Genomic DNA, 13,934 nt, shown 5'->3' with positions numbered 1-13,934 from the left:
CTACGTGTTAGCAGCTGCCACTGGAAAACAGCAGCTTTCAGCTAAACGCTAACGTGCTAACGTACACGCATTTGCAGATGGTATGTTATTTTTCGTGGTTAATTAATTAATAAAGTTAATTAGCAGAAAATGCAAACTGAAACTGAGAGGAACGGCATTTGTTCTGGAGGTGTGTAGTCGGAAACCAAAGGTCTGAGCTTGATAAGTCAGCGGGGATTCATCTTCTGACCAAAGCTCCAAACATGGATGTTAAAAATGTGGTTTAGGTTCAACAGAACCAATTCGTTGGGTTTTGGAATCATCAAAACTCACAAAGAGGTCTCGTGGGTGAAAGTTGTGTATTCGTTGGACTCGTCCTTCACGCCATAAGGTTCATTATTACAGTCGCTGGCTGTGACTGTCACGTGGATGCATTGGATCTGTGACTCCGCCGCAAAGAAAGGATCCTCATCCACCCTCCATTTTCTCTCGTTCTGAGCATCACAAAGAATAATTTAACTTTCATTTCCACTTACACAAAACTAATCGGTTGACTTCATCCGGGACCATTCCACAACCCACCCGAGACACTGGACCGGACCGTCAGAGCGGTTCTTTGAGTGTGTGACCAAGCGGCAACACTCAAAAACAAAAGTACATCCAACCATAAAAGCCTCACAGAAGCGCCATCGGCGTGGAACCGCCTGTCACTTCAGCGCCCAGCGGTTCCCCACCGGAACGCACATTTCTCCACAAATCTCAAACCAAATCTTCAGGCGTGTTTAGATGCAGTGCAGACAAAAGAAGAGATGACTTCTCATCATTTTGGGGGAAACCCGTCCAAAAGCAGATTTTTTTTTACAAGCGGTTGTAGGTTCCCCGAACAGCAATCATAGCCTCTTACAGCGCGGTTATCCAGATTAAAATGTCAAGCTCAAACAACCGGTCACACATTTCCAGCCATTCGGATCATTTCATTTTCACATGACGAACGCAGGTTTCTTTTTTTTTACCTTTAACGGCCATTTGCAAAAAGGCGTCTAGGGAAACGGAGGGAGGGGCAGCGCAGAATGGGAAGGAGAGCACGTTGACAATGTGTGGAAGTGTACATAACCTCTAAACGAGCCTTAAGGAGGGAACAGCGCTCTTATCAGACGGGGTGTCCTTCTCCTCCGGCACAAGAGTGTGTGTGTGTGTGTGTTTGTGTATGTGCGCTGCCATTATAGAAGTGACACATTAACCAATGACTCTGTTAATGAAGGACGCGCAATCACTGATTCTCGCCTTTTTTTCCTTGGCAATATTCAACGACATCCTGACACACACGCGGCACAGATAGCCAGCTCAAAGTTTACGCATGGAGAAATGTGTTCCCTCGACCCGGAAGGGTCTCATTATGTTGGCGTGAAGGCCGCACGCCGCCATAAACCTACTTTAAAGGTGGAGGGGAGCGCGATCCAAAGGCCAGGGTGACTTTATTACCCGTATAGCGCACGCACACATATCTTGTTGAGGGAAGTGTTTTTATGGTCTGATGTAACATCAAGAGAATGGAAAAACGTTTTTGAGGATGTTAAAACACAGAAACACGACGAGGCATATGGGCAACACTTGTGTCCATAAGGAAGCTTTAGGTGTGCGTCCACCCAACATCTCAAAAGTGTCATTATCTTTTTCTTGTGAGCACCCAGAGGAGGAGGAAATGTTTCCGTACACACTGGAGAGAGAGAGAGAGAGAGAGAGAGAGAGAGAGAGATCGCCCTTCAATGACAGGTGAGACAATTGCAAAAATGCAGAGACCGGTTGGTAGAAGGTAAAAGCACAATCAAACAACATGATTATGATAATGAGAGCAGAGCTTTTCCAGTAATGTAATGACTCGTGCACGGAAGATAGCAGATTACAAGGAAAAAAGACACCATCTCTGGGTAAATACAGACAGACTAACTGGCCTGACTGGTGGGACATTAACCGACACAGACCGCTTCACTGGGACTGAGACAGAAGCGGTAAAACCTCATTCATAGAGCCCCTTACAAAAGAGTTGCAAAGGGCTTCGACAGCCAAAATATACATGCAGTGAAAAAACAAAAAATAATAATATAAATTAAAAATGTGTAAAAATGAGCCGGATCTTTCTACAATATTTGTTTGTCCAGGAAAATATTAATGCCGATGCAGTGCTATGAAATTTGCCTGTTTTTTTTAATAGATAGCAATCACTCACGCATTGCACATCCTCACATGTTCACATCACAGCCTCATTGTGTGTCTGCTCAACGGACTTTCAAAGTGATAATTCTGTTTAAGACGTCAGCACACACGTTTGACGGAATGCGTCCTGCATGACTGGAAGCATCACTTGTATTCTACAAAGCATCCTCCCCACCTGTTGTTGAGAACATTGTGGTCGTATTATCAGATTATCTTTGGACACACCTACACAGATGTTTGAGGAGTGTGTGAACAATGTCATGTATCCGTTAATAGAACCCTAAACACTGCGCAAACGTTGATGCCCCGAGAGGCCCTTTGCACTGCAGTGTAGGAAAATAACAAAACAGGCAATTTCATTCATTTCCTCAAAATAGAAAATGAAACTAAACCTCCTGTCACTTAAAAAGTAAAACTAAACCTAACATACAAAACCAAATAAAGGTAAATGTAAATAAATGTCTTACAGGTTTAATTATCAAATGCCCTGTTCAAGTCTGTAAGGCATGAACATAAGGGTCGACCTCAGCGGACCGGACGTCAATGCCTCGACCGCCAGGCTGTCACACAGGTGTGTGTGTGTGTGTGTGTGTGTGTGTGTGCAGGGGACACAGACGTACTGTGAGCCTGTGTTGAGTATGAAATTGCTGTTATGCGAGAATCGACTGCACCAGCGGGGGACGTGTGATTGTGATCTGATGTAACACTTCCTCATTGGGTGGGTCGCCCCACGCCTCACAACTGTCAACCAATCCCAGAGTCCCATTTGGGATGAAGAAAAAATGACTCAGCAAAAATCAAGAGCCTTTCTACCCTCCCACACACACACACACACACACACACACACACACAGGGTCTGACATTAAAGTCCTATGGGTTTTTTCTTTTCTTTCATCCCGCTGAAAGAAGTTTCCCATCTAGCCTAGAATTTGGTCAGCTGACGCTACAATCATGTGGTTTGTCACTGGCCAATGGCAGGGCCGGGCCCTTGTGTGTTTAGGTGTCGCAGTCACTGCCAAGGTCAAGGAAGGAGAGAGCGAGGGAGAGAGGATGACTTACTATAGAAAGAGAAACATCGTCATCCTCGTGACTTCTAACCACACTGGAGCTGCTTATTATCTGGTCAGGGAGCAGTAACTATCACGGCGTCAGCACGTCCGGTGAACAACACTGATAACCATGTGATAGAGTGATACCAGCATGTTGCTCCAACAATGGAAAGCACAGAAAGACATCTGAGCCGACGAAAGGTAAAGGACAAATCCAAGAAAGCTTTTTTCCTGTCTGAGTTTTGTGTTGGTGACAAACAGCAAACGGTCTGACACTGTTGAAGTCTCACCTGTGTACGTAGCTCACATGGTGGAAAACAAATGCAAAGAAATGGTCAAATAAAAAGTCTCCTCGGTTGACATTAACATCACTGACCTATGAGTCAAGTCACTGAATAAACTTTACTTTTCAGGCCACACGAGGCAGGAATAGTGTTCATCAAACGTCTAGGAACACTTGAGCTGGTTTCTTTGAAGCGCTGGGAGTGAGAACATTTTGTTTTTTACAACAAAGGCTGCTCACAATGAACATTGCATTTCATGTTCACCTGTGTTTGTCCTCCAGTTCCCCGGCTTGATCAGACGACGACTCCTTCCCTTTAAAGCGTTCCCAGATCGCACCAGCAGAGCTGCTCGAGGAAATGCTAACAAACAGATGAGGTTCACAACCTCATCGATGACGCCCACTGTTGCGCCTCTGACCCTGCAGGATATATTTAGATGCAGACGGGTTTTCCTTTAATGCTGCACACCTTATTCTCTTTGGGAGCCAGCGACATGGAGCCACAAACCGACCCCAACCGGGTGGACGAGCAACAAGTCGAGGTTCAGCTGGTCCCGACGTTTGAATGTGAAGTTGACTCTGTTCTGCTCCGGACGGCTCCAACAACTGCTTCGGCAAACACAACCAGATGGTTGTATTTGGTGGTTGTGTTTGATGGTTGTGTTTGACGGTTGTGTTTGGTGGTTGTGTTTGATGGTTGTGTTTGACGGTTGTGTTTGGTGGTTGTGTTTGATGGTTGTGTTTGATGATAGTGTTTGGGGGTTGTGTTTGATGGTTGTGTTTGATGATAGTGTTTGGGGGTTGTGTTTGATGGTTGTGTTTGGTGGTTTTGTTTGACGGTTGTGTTTGGGGGTTTTGTTTGATGGTTGTGTTTGATGGTTGTGTTTGGTGGTTGTGTTTGACGGTTGTGTTTGGTGGTTGTGTTTGATGGTTGTGTTTGATGGCTGTGTTTGGTGGTTGTGTTTGATGGCTGTGTTTGATGGCTGTGTTTGATGGCTGTGTTTGGTGGTTGTGTTTGATGGTTGTGTTTGACGGTTGTGTTTGATGGTTGTGTTTGACGGTTGTGTTTGATGGTTGTGTTTGACGGTTGTGTTTGATGGTTGTGTTTGGTGGTTGTGTTTGACGGTTTTGTTTGGTGGTTGTGTTTGACGGTTGTGTTTGACGGTTGTGTTTGACGGTTGTGTTTGACGGTTGTGTTTGACGGTTGTGTTTGGTGGTTGTGTCTGATGGCTGTGTTTGATGGCCGTGTTTGGTGGTTGTGTTTGACGGTTGTGTTTGGCGGTTGTGTTTGGCGGTTGTGTTTGACGGTTGTGTTTGACGGTTGTGTTTGGTGGTTGTGTTTGACGGTTGTGTTTGACGGTTGTGTTTGGTGGTTGTGTCTGATGGCTGTGTTTGATGGCCGTGTTTGGTGGTTGTGTTTGACGGTTGTGTTTGACGGTCGTGTTTGGTGGTTGTGTTTGATGGTTGTGTTTGATGGTTGTGTTTGGTGGTTGTGTTTGACGGTTGTGTTTGACGGTTGTGTTTGGTGGTTGTGTTTGATGGCTGTGTTTGGTGGCTGTGTTTGATGGCTGTGTTTGGTGGCTGTGTTTGGTGGTTGTGTTTGGTGGTTGGGTTTGACAGTTGTGTTTGACGGTTGTGTTTGACGGTTGTGTTTGACGGTTGTGTTTGGCGGTTGTGTTTGACGGTTGTGTTTGGTGGTTGTGTTTGGCGGTTGTGTTTGACGGTTGTGTTTGGTGGTTGTGTTTGATGGCTGTGTTTGGTGGCTGTGTTTGGTGGTTGTGTTTGGTGGTTGTGTTTGACGGTTGTGTTTGACGGTTGTGTTTGACGGTTGTGTTTGGCGGTTGTGTTTGACGGTTGTGTTTGGTGGTTGTGTTTGACGGTTGTGTTTGGCGGTTGTGTTTGACGGTTGTGTTTGGCGGTTGTGTTTGATGGTTGTGTTTGATGGTTGTGTTTGGTGGTTGTGTTTGACGGTTGTGTTTGGTGGTTGTGTTTGATTGTTGTGTTAGATAGTTGTGTTTGGTGGTTGTGTTTGATGGTTGTGTTTGATGGTTGTGTTTGGTGGTTGTGTTTGACGGTTGTGTTTGACGGTTGTGTTTGGTGGTTGTGTTTGATGGCTGTGTTTGGTGGCTGTGTTTGATGGCTGTGTTTGGTGGCTGTGTTTGGTGGTTGTGTTTGGTGGTTGTGTTTGACAGTTGTGTTTGACGGTTGTGTTTGACGGTTGTGTTTGACGGTTGTGTTTGGTGGTTGTGTTTGAAGGTTGTGTTTGGTGGTTGTGTTTGGCGGTTGTGTTTGACGGTTGTGTTTGACGGTTGTGTTTGACGGTTGTGTTTGACGGTTGTGTTTGGTGGTTGTGTTTGACGGTTGTGTTTGGCGGTTGTGTTTGGCGGTTGTGTTTGACGGTTGTGTTTGACGGTTGTGTTTGGTGGTTGTGTTTGACGGTTGTGTTTGACGGTTGTGTTTGGTGGTTGTGTCTGATGGCTGTGTTTGATGGCCGTGTTTGGTGGTTGTGTTTGACGGTTGTGTTTGGCGGTTGTGTTTGGCGGTTGTGTTTGACGGTTGTGTTTGACGGTTGTGTTTGGTGGTTGTGTTTGACGGTTGTGTTTGACGGTTGTGTTTGGTGGTTGTGTCTGATGGCTGTGTTTGATGGCCGTGTTTGGTGGTTGTGTTTGACGGTTGTGTTTGACGGTCGTGTTTGGTGGTTGTGTTTGATGGTTGTGTTTGATGGTTGTGTTTGGTGGTTGTGTTTGACGGTTGTGTTTGACGGTTGTGTTTGGTGGTTGTGTTTGATGGCTGTGTTTGGTGGCTGTGTTTGATGGCTGTGTTTGGTGGCTGTGTTTGGTGGTTGTGTTTGGTGGTTGTGTTTGACAGTTGTGTTTGACGGTTGTGTTTGACGGTTGTGTTTGACGGTTGTGTTTGGCGGTTGTGTTTGACGGTTGTGTTTGGTGGTTGTGTTTGGCGGTTGTGTTTGACGGTTGTGTTTGGTGGTTGTGTTTGATGGCTGTGTTTGGTGGCTGTGTTTGGTGGTTGTGTTTGGTGGTTGTGTTTGACGGTTGTGTTTGACGGTTGTGTTTGACGGTTGTGTTTGGCGGTTGTGTTTGACGGTTGTGTTTGGTGGTTGTGTTTGACGGTTGTGTTTGGCGGTTGTGTTTGACGGTTGTGTTTGGCGGTTGTGTTTGATGGTTGTGTTTGATGGTTGTGTTTGGTGGTTGTGTTTGACGGTTGTGTTTGGTGGTTGTGTTTGATTGTTGTGTTAGATAGTTGTGTTTGGTGGTTGTGTTTGATGGTTGTGTTTGATGGTTGTGTTTGGTGGTTGTGTTTGATGGTTGTGTTTGATGGTTGTGTTTGGTGGTTGTGTTTGACGGTTGTGTTTGATGGTTGGTTTGGTGGTTGTGTTTGATGGTTGTGTTTGATGGTTGTGTTTGGTGGTTGTGTTTGATGGTTGTGTTTGATGGTTGTGTTTGGTGGTTGTGTTTGATGGTTGTGTTTGATGGTTGTGTTTGGTGGTTGTGTTTGATGGTTGTGTTTGGTGGTTGTGTTTGACGGTTGTGTTTGATGGTTGTGTTTGATGGTTGTGTTTGGTGGTTGTGTTTGACGGTTGTGTTTGGTGGTTGTGTTTGATGGTTGTGTTTGATGGTTGTGTTTGGTGGTTGTGTTCGGTGGTTGTGTTCGGTAGGGTGAATAAACCCACCCAACGATAAAAATGAACAGCGTCTGCAGTAAATATGATCATTGTCACAACACTTCATGTCACCACATGTGGCAGAAACTTGTTGCAACGTCACCTTCACCAACACCCATGAAAGTTTGTATTGTTTTACGGAAAAGAGCACAAACACACACACACACATACAGGAAAGAGTACAGGCACGGAGATCGGGAGAAGTCAGAGGGGGACTGAATGGAAATCGGCCCACGCCTTCCAAATGAACACACACAAAACACTTTGACGAGGCAAGAAACAATCGTCCTGAGAAACCAGCAGCTCCCGTGTAATCCACCTGGTCAGCCGGGAACAAAACCAAGGGAGGGTCCAGACACAGGCGCGCATGTGTGTGTCTGTGTGTGTGCCCCAGGGTACTACTTTGTGTCCGTTTTGTGAATGGGTTTACAGAGTCAGTCTCGACCCACGGAACATTCCATCCTGACAAGGGGTCGGGGGGGTGCACATGAGCGCGTGCGCGTGTGCGTTTGGATCTTATCACGAGATGCAGTGTTGTACCGGTAGTTTCTGGTGCCCCGAACCTCCACACACACACACACACACACACACACACACACACACACACACACACTTACGCACACACCTTGCCTATCGGCCTGCTGTCCAGACAACTGGCCCATTGTGCACAGCAACAGGTATGCAGAGAGGAGCCCGTTTGAAAACAGGCAATCGGATGCCCTGTGCGTGTTTGTGTGCACGCATGAAAAGGATAGGTTTGCTGTTTTTAAATGAAATACCAGCATGCCCACATGTACATTAATGCAGTTACTCACTGCTGTGGTTCCTCGAGTCCACACTGGCCTCTTGAAGCACGTCCAAAGATTGTGTCCATTAGGGTTGGCTCTCTTCACAGGCTTGAGGGACAACAAAGGCTAAATATGATGCATTTAATGCACACACCAGCATACGAGTGTTGTTTTAAGACGTTCCTGGGCCCTCGCTGGATCTAATAAAGGTCCATCGGGCATTAGAAGGCAAGAGGAGGAGGCAGAAACTAGCTGTGAAACGAAGCATGATAACAGCATTAGTGCACAAGGACACAGGATCTCTCCTCTGTCCTTGTACACTAATGCTGTTAGGAGGAAGGCTTCAGCAGCGTCACCACACCAGAGGGGGGGGGTTCCGAGGGTTCAGCGGTGTCACCACACAGGAGGGGGCGGGGAGGGGGTCACCCAGGGGTCAAAGGTTGTAAGGCGCAGGGGGGTGGAAAGCTGTGGCGCGGAGGAGTGTTGATCCAGCCTTCACAGCCAGCGGACGCCCTCTGTTTACACACCCGACGGCGTCATCTCAGAAGAGAGGCTGTTGCACAACGTCTCAGGTGGACGTCCCGTGATATCCGTCCACGTACTGTCGGTCCCATTTCACACGTCTCGCTTTTTGGCATATTTCAGAATTCCGCCTCTCGCCAACGCAATGCAGGTGGACGAAAAGGAAACCTTTCTCCATGTTCATGTACTAAAGAAGTGGTTCTGCTGACAGCGGCTCAGAGGGAGGTCTGTGCAACCAGGTCGGCAAGGCCTACCTAAAAGGTGACTATTTAAAAAGGACCTATGTTTGAACGCATCCTGTCATCTTGTGGTGTGTAAATAACGGCTGTCAGGAAGCATTGTCACGTTACGATACAGACCACTAAGACAGGAGGCTTAAGGTCAGAGGTTTGCTTAATAGTGTGACTATGTCATTTTTGTGTTACTTGACAAAAGCTTCCACGTACAGGTGGCACGTCGGACAACAACAGTCAATGACATTTTGACAGGATGACGTCTTCCAGGAAGAGACAGCTGATATTCGTATTTCTGGAGGCCATTGAGCAAACACGTTTTTGAATGTGTTGTGAAGGCGTCTCGGCAGACGTACGGCCTTTCAGAGGCTTCAGATAAAAAGCTCCATGAAACTACATATCTAAGGCGTCCATTGGCAACACATCATGCCAGCAGCACAGGAGACTCAATCAGCATCCAGTGGCCGGTGAAGGCTTGATGCTTCGTCAGCAGGAGAAGGTAACACACAGGAGCTAAAATTCTGCGATGTCCTCTGTACTTTGGACCAGGTAGACCATGTAAACACACACAAGTTTAAAAAAGTAACATTCAGCACCCAATCTGTTGGTATCAAGCCCAAAATGCGCTTATGTCTCTAAGCAACTGGTGCGTGTCAATGACACCACGTACCATCATGATGTTCTACGCCCTCATGCTGTTTCACAAACAACTTAAATGAATTTAGAAACGTATTTTCTGATTTGAAACACTTGGACTAGAAAGACTTGACAAAGAGCAGTGAGCTGCCTCTCAAATAAACGTGCAGGTTCCAAGCGTTCAGGTGGGTTTTCACCTGTTTCCACTTCCCCCGGCTGTGTCGCTGCCGTTATGTAGAGGTGGAGGGTGGAGGGTGGAGGGGGGGGGGGGGGGGGGGGGGGGTGGAGGTGTGCGGGGGAAGCAGATGGAAGAATGTAGCCATTGTGCTTTCAAGGTATGTGTGTATGTCACGATCAGAAAGAAAGGTGATCAGCTCCTGTTACAGATGTTTCATAAACAACACAATAGTGCACCCCCCCCTCCCCCTCTCCCCCCTCTCCCCCTCTTACTCCCCAGCTTTAGATTTCTGCTTTAGTGTTGGTGGATTAGGTTCATGGTTCCAACACACACACACACACACACACAGAGCTGAATCTGTGCTTCCCCATCACGAGCACAAGATGATCACGTGACAGTCATGTGACACCACTATGTTACTACATGCTTACGCGTTTCTCTTCCTTATACTTGAGGTTTACTGAATAATCATTTCCCATCAGCTTCCCGCTTTAGATTTTTTTTTTTTTAAACCTCATCAGGTTAAGAGAAAAAAATACGAAAGAGCAATTTTCTGATTTTTCTTCCTCCTTGTCGTGGTGAACGGGTACGGGCCCAGGCACGATAGCGCTGAGGTCGCGCTACAAAAAAGAAAGAACGGAGCCGAGATATGAATTCCTGTCCCGGGTGACTGTTTGTCCTTCTTTGGTGGAATGTGATAAAGCGGGTTGAGCAATAAGTATCGTTCTGAGAAACGGCTCCCCGTTGAACCCCCGCCGCTGACTGAGAGACCGGCCGGTCCGTCTGAACCACCTCTGCGATCTATTTTGGGTTTTGCATTAGGGGGTTTTGAGGAAACCGTGTGTCATCCCCTCATCAGGTCTGACCAGCACTTCCACTCACACACCCTACAGCGTGGAGGTGTTGTGTACTCTCAAGCCGGCCGTCCGTTAAGGGGGAGGAGACAGACACACACAAGCGCACGCACAAAGATGGGTGTGTTTCAGGTGTCTCTCTCTCTGTGTCCCTCACCTCAGGCTCCACAGGTGACTTTTAACACAAGTTAGTAAATGAAACTGAAACGTTCTGCCATCAGCTACAAGCTCAGCGTCTTAATTCTGCCCCCCCCCCCCTCCTCTAACACACACAAACACTGTAACAACCCCAAATGCACTGTACACTGCACATACGTTCACACACCTGCACACATTCACAACTAAATCTCGTTTGTGCACCGACAAGAGGACACCCGAGTCTGACTGGCGCCCTGCTCAACCTGTTTCTGAAAGCCACACACACACACACACACACACACACACACAGAAACTAATCACACACACACATCACCACACAAATAAACAGCAAGTCCCTGTCCCGTAACCTTGTGGTGAAGGTTATAGCAGTCAGCCGGGTCAGTGTGAGCACTGGACCAGCTGAAGAAATGTCCTTCCAGATACCCACTGTGTGTGTGTGTGTGTGTGTGTGTGTGTGTGTGTGTGTGTGTGTGTGAGTGTGTGTGTGTGTGTGTGTGTGTAAGAGGGGAAAGAGAGATTGTTTGTGTGCGTGTGCGTGTCCACGAACGCCTCCAGGTGAGAAAACATTCAAAATAGTTTCAAACACTGAAACGAGAAACAGAAAGAAAAAGAAAGCAAGAAGCGGCGTGGTACCTGCGGGCCGATGGGACGGGGGAGTCACGGGGACGTCTCAGCTTCTTCTGCCACCGTCCAGAAAGCGTGCTCACTTTCTCATCGTGATCTCGTCCTCGTCCTCGTCCTCTCCTCCTGTGTGTTTTCTGCTGCGCCTCCTGACTTCAGTGACAGGTCCCCCGGAGCACAAGCAGAGGAGCTCTCACACTCATCTGACGGACACAGACTGAGAGCGAGAGGGGGGGAGAGAGAGAGAGAGAGAGAGAGAGAGAGAGAGAGGGAGGACTAGTCAGAGTTTCTCTTCTTCTTTTGGCGTTTTTCCGGATTGTGACTCAGATCCTCGCAGCGTGCCCTCTCCTTTGCTCCAGTCACCAGGGCGCGTAGACGCAACAGCGGGAGACAAGGGAGGGAGGAGAGCGCACAAGGTCTCGTAGTGGAGGGAGAGGGAGGGATGAAGAGAGGGAGGGAGGCATAGATGGAGGGAGGGAGAGGGAGGAATGGCAGTGGTAATTAGTGAGCCTGTACCTGACTCTCACTGACATAAGCCCCACATTCCTCATAAGGAGGGAGGGGGGGAGGAAGGGGGGGCAGTGGCAGGGAGGACAAGTTCTGAGTGCCCTCATGAAACCAGCGCGCTAATGATCCCAGGACCTCGATCAGAGACCCACCACCCCTCCTCTTCCTTATCGTTTCATTCTAATTCCCTCCCCTACAAACTGTCTCCCCCCTCCCTCCCCCTCTCGTGTGTGTGGTGTACACAATGGCTCCATCTGAACTCACCAAACCTGAATGGGACTGTCCTCACCCCCGCGCGTCCGTCCCATCTATCGCCCCGGATAAGAAGTCTTCCTGCCTCCCCGGCCACGCGCCGCGTCCGTGTGCGCGTGGGTCTGCGCGTGCGCGCGTGCGTACTTCAGCGTGCGCGACACTGAAATCATCTCAGCCAAAAACGGCATTCCTCTGAAGGAGTTTCCCGCACACCTCGTGGCAAACCTCCCACGCACGCGCACGTGACACGCACGCGTAAAACGCCAAAACGGACCTGTCCCGCGTCCGGCCACCTGCTGCTCCACGCGTCCCGGTCCGGGTCCGTTCTAACCACACGCGCGCACACATCTGTATCCCCTCTCAGCGCTCAGCCAACGCGATGTGCGTGCCTGCGCGCGCGTGCGTGTGTGTGTGCGTGTGTGTGCGCGCGCGCGTATTTTGGCCATACCTGCAGAATTTGGCGTGGGCGGAGCAAAGGCACTTCCTGCTTCCCGAGCTGCGCGGCGACTGACGGCCGGTTGTCATGGAGACGAAGACAGAGCCGCGCGCGGTCAGCCGACTGACGGACCAGAGGGCAGAAGTGAGGAAGCAGGATCTCTGCCCCCCCCCCCCCCCCCTCCACCTTCCCTCCAAACACACGCACACACAGGGAATTTACCAGTGTGTGTGTGCGCGTGTGTGTGTGCGTGTGTGTGTGTCTGTGTGTGTGTGTGTGTGTGTGTGTGTGTGTGTGTGTGTGTGTGTGTGTGTGTGTGATTATAGGAAACTCGGATTGAGTCAGACGTGCTCACACAGAGACGCAACGTTTCAACACAGCAGCTGAACTCCAGCCGTTGGAGGCGTTGCTCAATGCTTTGACTTTAATGCTTACTTAACTCTCCTTAAGTCAAGTTTGAATGTGTGCGCTGTCACAGGTACACGCTGCCGCGCTCACAGTCGGGGGAGTGTTGTTCTTGTCTTACTTTATTGTCAAAGGTGGAATCCGAGAATCGGTCCTTATTGTGTCTTAGTGCGCAGATGAGGCCTGTTTACACGCGCAGGGTAAACAATATTTAGTGCTTCTTTTATTCCATTCAGCTCACTGCTGAGATCCTTAATTCATCTAGCTGTTAAAAACGTCGAGTATGAAAATCCCCTTACATGTTTATGTTATATATCATCTGCGTTAACAACAAAATGATACTAACTTACTCACTGATACTAACTGACATGCGTTGAACGGATCACAAAGACGATGGTATCAGTTACCAGCAGGGTAAAATATCAATATTGCTTAAACCCCGTGTGGTCCCTTACCATCTGGTACAATGGTCCAATAAAAACAATGATACAGTAATGTAAGACATTTCTTGGCTATGTATCTTGCGTGTATTGTTGGTTCAGTAATACAGGACTGCAGTAACTTTGTGTCCCGAGTCACATGTTTGGACTTACTTGGATTGCTAACCGTTGAGGGATTTGGGTTTTTTTCCATTCCATTTCACTGTACAGGTGTTAAAAGCAGCGAGCTTACCATGCGGTATCTTACTACAAAGAGACTATCATCTCTTATATCTCATATATATAATGGTTGTAGCAGCAGGTGTCAGCAGGGTGCAGATAGAACCACAATCTATGAAAACCTATGAGGAGAGAAAGCACAAAAACCCATGAATGAAAGTATGACGTCACCAACGAAGACGAGCGCCAGGAGGTAAACGTAGTTCAATTTTATAGTAAGGAAACAGTTCATTTTGAAGGCATTACAAAAATAGTTTGTGATTGAATCAACTTAGGTGAAAAACTATTTTACATGACATATTTTAAATATGATTCCAAATAAATGAGAAACACAATGTTGCATTCCACCTTTGTAATGTTACTAAATCACAGGCACAAAACTATTGAATGGTTTGACACTTTGAGAAATAAGCTTATTCGCCTGATTGCCAAGAATTAGAGTGACGCCGAGTGCGAAAAGCGGTCGGTGGAAGGTTCCAT

The 13,934-nt window shown here is 47.8% G+C and overlaps 1 protein-coding gene across 20 annotated transcripts in view; it reads right to left on the bottom strand.

The window, feature by feature from the left end:
* rbm47 (RNA binding motif protein 47) overlaps positions 1-12,674 on the bottom strand; it is a 29,089-nt gene extending 16,415 nt beyond the window's left edge. For 6 of the 20 annotated variants that reach the window (XM_040185647.2, XM_078080113.1, XM_078080115.1 and 3 more), the window contains exon 1: positions 11,208-11,349. The gene's annotated coding sequence lies outside the window, so the exon portion shown is untranslated. Of the gene's footprint in view, positions 1-11,207; positions 11,672-11,966; positions 12,371-12,402 lie in introns of those variants that run through there. The other 14 variants (XM_078080108.1, XM_078080114.1, XM_078080116.1 and 11 more) reach the window with 6 other exon arrangements.
* Positions 12,675-13,934: the final 1,260 nt, after the last annotated feature.

The sequence above is a fragment of the Gasterosteus aculeatus genome, chromosome 9 (genome assembly GCF_964276395.1).
Source record: "Gasterosteus aculeatus chromosome 9, fGasAcu3.hap1.1, whole genome shotgun sequence".
NCBI classification, from domain to species: domain Eukaryota; kingdom Metazoa; phylum Chordata; class Actinopteri; order Perciformes; family Gasterosteidae; genus Gasterosteus; species Gasterosteus aculeatus.
Note: the sequence above shows the minus strand (reverse complement) of the source record. Positions and strands in the feature narration are given on the sequence as shown.